Here is a 13,495-nt window from a genome sequence, read left to right as displayed (position 1 = left end):
AGCTTTGCTAAAAGTGAACGTTCAATTAAATTGCCTATTTATTAGATGTCTGAATAGACAGAAAAACACTCCCCGAAGTAGAGGTTCAACAATCTTGCTAAAATGGTAACAGTGGCATTTATGACAATCAATGCCTTCAGCAAAGATATGGGATGAAAGACAAGGACAGAAAACTTGCAGAAAAAGAACATGAAGGAATACATAATTTAGAAATGGTGATTCAGAAGAAAAATTGAAGAACTGCATTATTTCATGTTGACTAAATCCTTCTAATATCTGATATCCACTAAGCGCTCTGAGCTTTTATTAATTTTCAAAGTGAGATATTGCACAAGCATTAATAAGTACTGTTTTCGCTTTCCCTGCTTATTTAAGTCACTCAGTTACTACAGGTTTCTCGGCGAAATTGATCACAAATAACTAAAAATCACTGACTATTCAGAGACCTATAATTATTTAAAAGCGTATTTGTTTTTCAGTAATCACAGTATATAATTACTGTCTGAAGTGATATCCTTGGCAGTTAATTGAAATGACAGCATGTTATAATAGTTAATAAACCAATTTTTTGTTTTAAAACTCTATTATAAATTATTACATTTTCAGACAGATGTCAACTGTATGTCACTATGCTATCACATTGTCTTGGGTGCTTTTCTGCAAATAAAAAGGAGTAAATCATCTTGGGGTCATGGTCAACCCTTGCTTATCTCATTGATTTGATTTAGTTCATGGTAAGACAAGCCAATTTGGATTTTTAAAAAAGTCTTTTTAACAATATCTAAACTTTCTGATACATGTGGCATAAGCCATCATGGACGGTTTTCCTGGAAATCATGCCATAGTTTTCTCTCTTTCAGCCAAATTTTACAGCAATCCAAAAATGAAGAATGTACCTTAGTTCTTTTCACTTTACCAACACCACCTAGCTAAGATAATAAATGTCACTTCCTGTATCGACTGAAAAGTGAGGTGAGCAATGTTATGAAATGCACGCAAGGTTGTGAGTGTAACTATGTAACTTAGCCTGAGGTCAAACAGAATACCAAAATTTGGAATACAACCCAAGATAAATGGGATTCAAGCCATCACCTAATAAGCAGATTTTCTGGTCAAAGGAGACTTAAATCTATCCTACATCTAAGACTTAAGTAATGGATACTGGAACTTTAAGGGAAATGGAATATCAAAAAAGTGACCATTATAATATCATTTGGTATACATAGGGCAGTGGTCCCCAACCACCGGGCCGCTGACCGGTACCAGGCCACAAAGCATGTGCTACCGGGCCGCGAGGAAACGATATGATTTGGCGATGTGAAACGATATGAGTCAGCTGCACCTTTCCTCATTCCCTGTCACGCACTGTTGAACTTGAAATAACCTACCAAATCATACCAAATAATACATAAAACCTAGAATAACACTAACGTACAGTAAAAACAGGAATGATATGATAAATACACAGCCTATATAAAGTAGAAATAATGTATGTACACCGTAGTTTCACTTAACGGAATTGGGAAGATTAAGCCAAAACCAATTTGTAGGAAAAAAATCGTACACGCATGCACACGTCATGTATGTGCGCGTCACACACGCGCACACAGGTGCCCGTGCAAGGCTTCATGGTCATGGTAGTCTTTCTCAGAGTAAACACGTGTCTAATACTTGACTGCTACTTCTGTCCCTTATTTGGGAGTGAGAAAGTTGGCAACCTTACTTGAACACCTCCCCCCCTCCCCGACCCCGTCGGTCGGTCCACAAGAATATTGTCAATATTAAACCGGTCCGTGATGCAAAAAAGGTTGGGGACCCCAGACAAAGGGAATTGAACTTCACAGTTTGAAACAATATCACTATGTGAATTCTATAAAAGCCCAGAGGTGTGAACAAAGTATTTAGAAGAGGTGGTAATATTTTCAGAAGAGCAAGTACATACCAAGGCATAACAGTAATGAGGATTACAACACCACCACGGCAGATATATGAGTGTAGCAGATGGTACAAAGTAACAATGCCAGCTGGGATTTGAAGTTGTGTTCAAATGAAATTTATTATCATTGACTTAAGTGTTGTGAAATTTGTTGATTAGCAGCAGCAGTACAATGCAAAGATATAAACTTACTATAAATTACAAAATTACAAAATAATGCAAAGAAAAAGGAATAATGAGATAGCATTCATGAGTTTCACAGACGATTCAAAAATCTGATGGAAGAAGAAGCCGTTCTTGAATCATTAAGTGAGTCTTCAGGCTCCTGTACTCCTTCCCCTGAAGAAGGCATATGGTGGATGATGAGGGTCTTTGGCGATGGATGCTGCCTTACTATTACTCACCTGTCTGAAAGTAACTGGCATTTATAGATGAAGTACGTATTATTTTCAGAAATATCAGGATGAAGGGAATATTTGTCTACTTTGCAAAATGACATTATAAAGACAACAGGGGGTAAGGTTGACTGATAAGACACATACTAGATTGTTCACAAATTATCAAAGCAGTGTGGTGTTCTGGTGTCAACTTCAGAGTGATGCCTGCAATTCAGTTCATCCATTCAAACTACAGAGCCAGAATTCTCTATGGCACAAGGAGAAAAATGCAGCAGTCCTTGTTTTCTATCCCTCTGCCCATTCATATACAAAGTATAAAATACAATTATCTTTTACCAGCACTCAACATCAATCCTAACTAAATTGACAAAACAATTGCATCAATGCAATCAAAAGCTACCTTAATAGCATTCCACTGCTATTATGCTTGGCATTTAATGGTACTTTACTGCTTCTAACCTAATATTTTGCCCTGATCAATACCACAGAGCAGACCATGCCTAGAGTATTTTGTAGTTTGTTATTTGGTCCCCGAGGCCAAGGATTTATAATTGCTGCCCCACAATAAATTTTAATGAGGAAATATGGCACGTGTTCAATGCCAGTTGTGATACTTGAGAAAGAAAAGCAACTAAGAAATCTTCTGCAAAGGGAGTTGATAAAAATTTCAGTCAGTTGGAGTCTCAATACTCCAGTCTCTCAAAGGTGTGCTACAATACTTTGAAAGGTCAGAAAAAAACCTGCAAGTGCTGGAAATCTGAAATAAAATCAAAATAAACTCAAAAATCTCAGTAGGTCAGGCAACATGTATGGAAATGTTTCAGGTCAAAGGATGATTATGCAAAGAGTGAAAGGAGATTCACCAGATGTTGCCTGTATGGAAGGACTTGCCTTCTGATAGGCTGAGCTTGCCGTCCCTGAGTGCAGGAGGTTGTGGGTTGCCTGATAAAAATTATACAGTATAAGAAAGGCAAAGATTGGGTATCTAATCAAAACTTTTCTCCCATGATAAGGGCAACCAAAATTAAAAGGATCTGGATTTAAAGTGAGAGGTAAAACAGAAATTGATATCCACAATATGTTCCAGCTTAAGGTGGCACTACCAAAGATGTGCAACAGCTTAGTGGTAAACCATAAGGCAAGACAATTGACTAAAACCATTACTTATCACATCTTTCATGAAGCAAATGATGGTGAATTATTGCTGCAGACAGTAAGGAGGCGAGGCTGGTTCAAAGGATGAGCTGCGCTAGGACATTGTGAGGCACAATACATTTGAGCCGCCAGGTTCACAGACGGAGTTCGCATCACTACTGGAGATGGCGTGAGCGATTTGGAGACAAGTCAATGTGGAAGAGTTTCAATGCTTGTCCACCTAAACCAGGTCGAGATTACATTGCTCCAAGCGTTGAACTGATTTGATGAGATCGAGAATGGCTTCGTGTGGGTCGGCCCAGGCATATCAGAGCACCTAGATCCAGGTCTTGGAAAATGGCACTACTCAGTGCTTGGACAATTTCAACACCAAAACAAATAGACTAGAAACCTGTCTATTTGGTTGGGCAGATTTCACTCACTTCCCCATGAATGTTTATTCCTTTCTCCACGGCGCCGAGGCTGTGAGCTGAAACAGCTGCTGTGCATTTTCTGCCCCTCTGCTATGATAACTGGGGACTGTGGCTTGGCTTCGGCCTACTCTGGCTGCTCCAGAAGTGGATCTGGGACTCAGTCTGGTTCAGGATGCTGTTGACATGCTTCTATCATTTGCACAATGTTTTTTTTCCCTCTCTCTTTCACTCCACAGTTGAGCCAGCTGGTGGCATAGTGGCATCAGCACCAGACTTCGGAGCGAAGGCTCCCGAGTTCGAATCCAGCTGGCTCTCTTGCACGCTTTCCGTCTGTGCTGGATTGAGCATCGAGCTAGCAACTCGGCCTTGTAAAAATAAGAAAGCCTGCTAAAAAAATGCCATCATGACGGCGTCCCAATGTCTCCACTCGGAGTTCAGGGCTTTCTCCTTCTTCTTTCACACCATGGTGGTTTCTAGTCTTTTTAAAATTGAGTTATTTAAGTTTCTTGCTTTGCAACTGCCTATAAGCAGACAAATCTCAAGGTGTACAACTTATACATTCTTTGATAATAAATGTGCTTTGAATCTTTGAGGAAATGGTGGAATAAATTAGAATTACTACATTTAAGAGGCATTTTGACAAACACTTCAAAGGCAAGGGGTGGAAGTATATTGTCCTAATGCAGCAAATGGGATTAGTGGAAATGAGGTTAAAAAAAAGGTTGGCATGAACTTGGTGGGATGAAGAACCCATTTCTCTGCTGTCAAACCCCATGACTCTATAATCCATGCTACACCCACACAACACTATGACAGAGCAGATCTGCCGCAGGTAATTTCTTCCTCCCCCTCCTCCCACTCCCAGTAGCCTGGCAATTTTCATTATCTCTGTTTGGCAAGGGTGGTGGTAATGTTATGCTTATTGAGTGTATGCACTAGGCTAACGCGCAGCAGTGACACTTTTGTTTATACTTGCACACTCCAGGACAGTGGCATTCTTTGACACGTCCTGGTTGTTGTTGCTTCCAGGTTCAGGGAGAGGAAATGACTGATGGGTGGGTGGGGGGGGGGGCTTTAAAAAAAGGTGTCTGTTTGTGGTGGCACATGCTCAGTGCTGGCTCAGTGGAAGAGCTCATTTTGGGGATAGGGAAGAGTGCTGGCCCCTAGAAAACGGTTAATTGCTAATTGATTTTACAGGAATTCACATCCTTCTTCACAATCACAAATGTCCACAAATACATCACAATAAGATCACAATAACGTTACACAACAAGATCAAAATCCTCAGGCTGCAATCTCCACCATTACTCTAGATTCTAGCCTTAGCAATCATTCTCCCTGCATCTGTGTTGCCCTTTCAGAATCTTGTATATTTTACTGAGATGATATTTTATTCTTCTAAACTCTAGCGAGCATTGGCCAATTTTACTTCATTTTTAAAGTAACGTTAATCCTTTCTGGCGCACAATGACAAAAAGTAGACACAGCACACAAATGTGCTCTCCACAAGGCATGTCTAACTGTCCCAGGGCTTACTTCTGTCATTTAACTATATTTCAGAAAAGGCAAAATTTATAATCTGCTCTCCTAATTGCTTGCTATACTAGCACTTATTTTGCATTTTATTCATCAGTACACCAACATTCACTGGTTTCCCATTGTTTAATCAGTGTGTTTTTTTTTGTATTCTACCATTGTGAATAGCCTCACATTTTCTCATTACTTCATTCCTTTGCAGGCTCTCATCACAGCTCACTTTTCTGTTTAACTTAGTATCATCAGTAAACATGAATATATTCCATTGTCTTTTCATCCAATTTCTTTCTTTATTTATTGAGATACTGTGCAGAATAGGCCCTTCTGGCCCTTGGAGCCACGCCACCCAGCAAAATCCAATTTAACCCTAGCCTTATCACGGGACAATTTATAATGACTAATTAACCTATCAATCAGTATGCCTTGACCGCAGGAGGAAGCCAGAGCACCCAGAGGAAGCCCATATGGACAGGGGAAGAATGTACAAACTCCTCACAGACAGCAGCAGGAATTGAACTAGTACTGTAAAGCATTGTACCAGGACGTTACAATGCCGTGTTATTATTAACAGAACAAAATGTTCAGGGTGTGGTACTCATCCCTGCAGCACCTTACTGGTAACAATTCTGGCCGTTAACCAATGTTACCATACACCCCAAAACAGTCCTTTTATGCACTAATATTTTGTATGACATCTTATGACACATTCTCAAGATACCTTTTTTCCAAAAAACTATTACCCTTTCGAAACTCTCTCGAAGACTTACAGGAGATCACCAGTCGCTTTGCCAGTACAGCCAAAAGCTTCGGACTGACAATCAACCAGAAAAAGACGGAAGTTTTATACCAACCGGCTCCTGGCTCAAGCTACGAAGAACCAACTGTCCTCACTGATGGCACTTGTCTCAATGCTGTCAACAAGTTTTGCTACCTGGGCAGCATAATAACATTCTCAGCTTCTCTGGATGTAGAGATTGAGTCAAGAACCAGAAAAGCCTACTTTGCCTTTGGTCAGCTGAAAGATCAAGTTTGGTCACAGATCATCAGGCTGGCCACCAGGTGGGAAGTATACAGGGCCGTTGTCATATCAACCTTGTTATACGGATGTGAGACATGGTGCCCATATCAGAGACACTTACGCCAGCTTGACCAACTGCAGCAGCTTCACCTACATTCTCTGAGGAAGATCACCTGGCGAGACAAGGTCTCCAATACCGAGGTCCTCTCTTGAGCTAGAATGCCAGCAGTTTCAACCTTGGTGATGTCAGCCCAACTGCGCTGGGCAGGACATGTTGTCCGAATATCTGACAGAAGACTGCCCAAGACATCTGTATGGCCAACTATCCAGTGGTACCCGAAAACAAGGAGGCCAGCGACTATGGTCCAAGGATGTTCTGCACAGGAGCCTCAAGAAAGCTGATATTGCCCCATCAACATGGGAGGATGCGGCTGAAGATCACTCACAATGGAGGGACACCATCAGAAAAGGTGTGGACGCTGCTGAGAACAAGCTCAACAAGGCAACAGAGGAAAGGCACAGGAAGGCCCACAACAGAGCTTCTGCCCCTGCTGCCCCTCCAGGCCTTACCTGCCAAGCAGTGCCTGTCAAGGATCAGCCTGTACAGCCACTCCAGGACACACATATCAAACCCCACTAACTGACTGAAAGGAACCATCATCATCCTATGGGATGGATAGAGAGAGAGAGAGAGAGAGAGAGAGAGAGAGAGAGAGAGAGAGAGATAGAGAGAGATAGAGAGAGATAGAGAGAGATAGAGAGAGATAGACAGAGAGAGAGAGAGAGAGCCTTTATAAATATGATTTTCCTCAATAATCTGTTACTACATTCTTAATAATAGGTCCCAGAATTATAATTAGCACCTATTAATTACACCTACAAGGTGAAGACAGATGTGATGACAACTAACTGGATTAATCATCCAATAAAAATAAATACTGCAGACACTGGAAATATGATATAAATTCAGGATCTGTGGAAACATTCAAGATTCAAAATCCAAATTGCTGAGGGACCTAAAAGCTAGTCATTAGCCACTAAATACAGTGCCTTGTAAAAGTATTCAGCCCCCAAACCTTTGTTCACATTAATAATTATCACAACCAAAGATTTTGATCACTTTAACTGATCATTTTTATTTGTGAATCACACATTTCTTTGTTTCACAGTGGAGCCCAAAAAACAGCGAGCATTTTAAAGCATGAAAAATTAAATATTCAAAAACTGAAATGTAAGCAGTTCATATGTATTCATTCCCCTTTGCTCAGCACTTAGTTGATCAACCTCTCGTAGCTATTATAGCCAGTAGCATTTTTGGGTATATCTCTATTTGCCTTGCACAACATGATGGAGCAAGGTTTGTCCATTCTTACTTGCAAAATTGCTCAAGCTGTGCCAGGTTAGTTGGGGAGTGGCGGTGGACAGCAATCCTGAGGTCTTGCTAGAGATGTTCCATCAGGTTAGGTCCGTACTCTGACTGGGCTACTCAAGGACATCGATTTTCTTTCTTTTGAAGTCACTCCATGGTAGCTCTGGCAAAGTACTTTGTATCGTTGTCTTATTGAATGATGAACTTCCTACCCAGTTTAAGCTTTCTAGCAGATTTTTATCCAGGATCTCACTGTATTTAGTGGCATTCTTCTTCTCATCAATCATAGCAGGATTTCCAGTCCCTGCTGCTGTAAAAGCTTCCTCAGAGTACAATGTTGCCTGCATCATACTTTCCTGTAGGGATGGTGTTGTTTGGCTGATGTGCAGTATTCAATTCACTTAAAATGTAACGCTCAAATAAAGCCTATCCTTGCCCATATAGACACTCTAAAGCGTCATGTGGAATATAATGTAAAGATGTGGAGAAGGTCTTGTGTTCAAATGAGACTAAAGTGGCATAAATCCAATACTGTACATCAGCCAGGTAACAGCATCCCTACTGCAAAATTTGATATAGGCAGCATCATGTTATGGGATGCTTTTCAGCAGCAGGTACTAGACATCTGGTCAGTATTGATGGGAAGATGAATACTGATAGAGAGAGATCATGGATGAAATCCTGCTAGCTTCGGCCATAAAGCTTACACTGGGGAGGATGTTCATCTTTCAGCACAATGCCAGAGCAAATATGAAGTAGGTTCAAATGAAGAAAATTGATGTACTTGAGTTGCCTGGTCAGAGTACTGACCTTAACCCGATCGAACATCTCTGCTAGAACTGCTGTTCACTGCCACTTCCCAATGAACCTGGCACAACCTGAGCAATTTTGCAAGGAGGAATGGGCAAATCTTACTCCATCACATTGGGAAAACCTAACAGAGGCTTAACCAAAAAGACTTCTAACTCTAATAGCTGCAAGATGTGGTTTGACTAAGTACTGAGCAAAGGGGATGACTACACTTCAACTGCTGACATAGCAGTTTTTGAATTTTTAGTTTTTCATGCTTTATACTTTACGCTGCTTTTGGTCATATTGTGAAAAAAGAAGTTGGGTTATTCGCAAATACAAATTCTCAATTAAATTGATCAAAATCCCTGGTTGTAATACTCATTTATGTGAACAAAGGGTTGGAGGCTGAATACTTTTACAAGGCACTGTGTCAAATTGTCTCATCAACAGGAGGCAATCAGAGCTAGAGGTCATTCGCTGGTGATGCAGCAAGGAGGTTTAAAAAGAGCTTGGGTGCTTTTGGCTTTTTTTTGGTATGCGGCAATTAGCAGAGGAACAATAGAAAGGAGGTGTAAACAGAGCAGCCGTTGTTAAAGTGGTCCATCTTTGATTTAACAGGTTTATGTGAGAACAAGCTTGGGCAGGCATAGGTGGAGGTTCTAAGTAAGTAAGAAAGTTTCTAGTAAGTTGTTCTTTTCTGTTAGTAAATAGCTAGAGTGCTGAGAATGGATCTGGAGGTAGCGGTATGTTCCATATGTGAGATGTAGGAAATTTGAGAGCCCGCCAGTCTCTCCGATAACTACATCTCCACGAAATGCATCAATCTGCATCTCCTTAGAGACCATGTTAAGGAACTGAAGTGCAGCACAATGACCTTCAGTTCATATGGAAGAATGAAGAGGTGATAGATTTAGGAAGGTAGTCACCTGTAAATTGCAGAAGGCAAGCCCCTGGATGACTGTCAGCAGAGGGAAGGGGAATATGCAGCCAGTGTAGAGTACCTCTGTGGTCATTCTTCAATAATAAATATATAAATTTGGATACTGCTGGCGGGGATGACCAATCGGGGCTGTGGCAGCAACTGGGGCTTTATCTCTGTCTGGGTCAGTGGCTCAGGAGAGAAGGGGGGGGAAGAGGAGTGTGGTAGTGATAGGGGGTTCCATAATTAGCAGAGCAGAAACTAGATTCTTTGGATGTGAAAGAGACACTAAAGTGGCATGTTGCCTCCCATGTGCCAGGGTTATGGATGTCTCGGATCAAGTCCACAACAATCTATAGGGTGAGAGTGAATAGTCAGAAATCATGGCACATATTGGTACCAACGGCATAGGTAGGAAAAGGGAGGAAGTCCTGAAGAGTATAGGTAGTTAAGTAGAAAGCTAAACACAGAATCTGCAGAGTAGTAACCTCTGGATTGCTGCCTGTGCCACATGCCAGGAAGGGCAAGAATGGGATGAGTTGGTAGATAAATGCATTGCTGAAGAATTGGTGCATGGGGCAGGGTTTCAGATTTATGGATCATTGGAATCTCCACTGGGGAAGGTATGACCTGAGCAAAGAGATCAGGTTACACATGAACTCAAGGGGGATCAATATCCTTGCGAACAACAGAGTGATAAGGCTGAGGATGGGGTATACAAGTAGATGCAGTGTGTAAGACCATAAGGCATAGGATCAGAATTAGGCCATTCAGCCCATCAAGTATGCTCCACCATCCCATCATAGTTGATCCCAGACCCTACTCGACCCCATATACCTGCCTTCTTGCCATAACCTTTGATGCCTGGCCAATCAGGAAACGATCAATTTTCACTTTAAATATACCCATGGTCTTGGCCTCCACAGCTGTCAGTGGCAGAGCATTCCACAGCTTCACTACTCTCTGGACTAAAAAAATTCCTCCTTATCTCTGTTCTAAAGGGTTGCCCCTCAATTTTGAGGCTATACGCTCTAGTTCTGGATAGCCCCACCATAGGAAACATCCTTTCCACATCCATCTTATTTAGTCCATTGAACATTCAGTGGGTTTCAATGAGATCTATTTACAGCAGTCTTCTACATTCCAGTGAGAACTGGCCCAGAGCTGCCAAATTCTCCTCATATGTTAACCCCTCCATTTCTGATACCATCCTCGTGAAGCTCCTCTGGACCCTCTCCAATGACAATACATCCTTTCTGAGATATGGGGCCCAAAACAAAGTATTGTCAACTAGTGTCTGAAAAGGCTTCAGCATTATTTCCTTGTTTTTATATTCCATTCCCCTTGAAATGAACGCCAACATTATATTTGCCTTCTTTACCAGACTCAGCCTATAAATTAACCTTCTGGGAGACTTGTATGAGGACTCCTCAAGTCCTTCTGCACCTCTGACATTTGAATTTTCTCCCCATTTAAATAATAGTCTGCACTTTACCAAAAAGCATTATCATACATTTCCCGACACTGTATTTGATCTGCCACCTTTTTGCCCATTCTTCCAATTTGTCTAAATCCTTCTGCAATCGCATGGCTTCCTCAGCACGACCTACCCCCTACCTATCTTTGTATCATCTGCAAACTTTGCCACAAAGCCATCAATTCCATTATCTAAATCACTGACAAACAATGTGAAAAGTAGCAGTCCCAATAGCGACCCCGAGGAACACCACTAGTTACTGGCAGCCAATCAGAAATGACCCCCTTTATTCCCATTCGCTGCCTCTTGCCTGTCAGCCATTCCTCTATCCATGCCAGTACTGTACCTTTCATGTAATGCCATGGGATTTTATCTTGTTAAGCAGCCTCATGCGTGACACCTTATCAAATGCCTTCTGAAAAAAGTAGTGACATTGTTAGGAAGGACAAGTCAGATGATAGGGCAAAATTGCAGTCAGTGGGAGAGTTGAAGTATAACAAGGGGCCAAATTCAAAAAGGATTCTGAATACAGGACTGAAGTTGTTATATTTGACAGCATGCAGTTTATGGAATAAGGTAGACGATTTTGTAGCACAGTTAGGTATGACATTGTGGGCATCACTGAGTCGTGGCTGAAAGAAGATCATAGCTGAGAGCTTAACATTCACATACACAATGTTTCGAAAGGACAAGCAGGTAGGCAGATGTGGGGTGGCTCCATTGGTAAAAAATGAAACCAAATCCTGAGAATGTGGTGACATAGGATTGAAAAATGTAGAATCCTTGTGGGAAGAGTTAAGAAACTGCAAGGGTAAAATGACTCTGATGGAAGTTATATACAGGATTTCAAACAGTAGCCAGGATGTGGGCTACAAATTACAATGGGAGATAGAACAAGCACGTAAAAAGGACAACGTTGCAATAATCGTGAGGCATCTCACTATGCAAGTAGATTTGGAAAATCAGGTTGATGCTGGATTCCCAGACAGGGAACCTGTAGAATGCCTATGAGCTGGCCTTTTAAGAGCAGCTTGTGGTTGAGCCCACCAAGGGAAAGGCAATTCTAGATTGGGTGTTATGTAATGACCCAGATTTGATTAGAAAGCTTAACATAAAGGAACCCTTAGGTTATGATGACTTTACACTGTAATTTGAGAGAGAGAGAAGATAAAGTCAGATGTATCAGTATTACAGTAGAGCAAAGGGACTTACAGAGGCATGAGAGAGAAGCCGCCCAAAGTTGATTGGAAGTGGACATAGCAGGGATGATGGCAGAACAGCAATGGCTGGTGTTTCTGGGCAAAATTGAGAAGGCATATAAATAGACAACAGTGGATAACAGACCACTGGAAAATGATGCTGAAAAGGTAGTAATGAGGGACAAAGAAATGACAGATGAACTTTACATCAGTCTTCACTGTGGAAGACACTAGCAGAATGCCAGAAATTCAAGAGTGTCAGGGGGCAGAAGTGAGTGTTGATGCTATTACTGAGGTGAAGGTACCTGGGAAGCTATATGATTTAAAGGTAGATAAGTCACCTGAATCAGATGGACTACACCCCAGAGTTCTGAAAGACGTAGCTGAAGAGATTGTGGAGACGTTAGTATTGATCTTTCAAAAATCACTAGATTCTTCAATGATTCCTGAGAACAGGATCTTACTGAATGGTGAAACAGGCTAAAAAGGTCATAGTACATACTTGTATTTCTTCTATTATTTTTCGGTGTCTATGTACCCAATAATAAACATTTCTCGGGATAGATTGTCATTCATTGCCATGTATGTTACACACAGATTTTCCCTTTCGGTCTTTCAAACGACCTCCCTTGCTCAAACCTATTAGATTTGAAATACAGTTAATTCTGGTTAATTGGGCACATGGTTAATTGAGACAGCCACTTATTTGGGACAAGTCTTAAAGAACAAGAACTAATCAAGAAAATTGCTAAGATTCCCTTAGTTTATTTGGGATGTTATGCTGCTTAATTGGAATAGGAGACCATTGTCGAACAAATTCAGTCGCATTCATTTGTATGGCCATTAGACTCTACACTGTGCTCAGAGTGAACAGTTTTTAAATAACGTCAGTTGCATGTTTGTGTTCAAAAAAGCAGTGATTTTTGCTAATGATAGTTGGGAAGAAATAAGCAGCAAGACAACTCAGAAACAAGAGAAAATCTGCAGATGCTTGAAATCCAAGCAATACACACAAAATGCTGGAGGAACTCAGTAGACCAGGCAGCATCTATGAAAAAAGTATAGTCGATGTTTCAGGCCAAGAATCTTTGGCAGGCAAGACATTTCAGAACTGTTCTGCTCACTGAGGTTTCAAGCATTCAGGCTTTGTTCGTAACAGCTGGGAGTAAAAATGAAACAATTTCACTACTTCAAAAAGTTAGGAACAATTGAAAAGTATTTGAAAGTATCAACAATCATCTTGAATGTTACAATGAAAATGAATATTTGGAGGAAGCAGTTGT

The 13,495-nt window shown here is 41.1% G+C and overlaps 1 protein-coding gene across 1 annotated transcript in view; it reads right to left on the bottom strand.

The window, feature by feature from the left end:
* med27 (mediator complex subunit 27) overlaps positions 1-13,495 on the bottom strand; it is a 281,574-nt gene that overhangs the window by 234,346 nt on the left and 33,733 nt on the right. The window lies entirely within an intron of this gene.

The sequence above is a fragment of the Mobula hypostoma genome, chromosome 21 (genome assembly GCF_963921235.1).
Source record: "Mobula hypostoma chromosome 21, sMobHyp1.1, whole genome shotgun sequence".
NCBI classification, from domain to species: domain Eukaryota; kingdom Metazoa; phylum Chordata; class Chondrichthyes; order Myliobatiformes; family Myliobatidae; genus Mobula; species Mobula hypostoma.
Note: the sequence above shows the minus strand (reverse complement) of the source record. Positions and strands in the feature narration are given on the sequence as shown.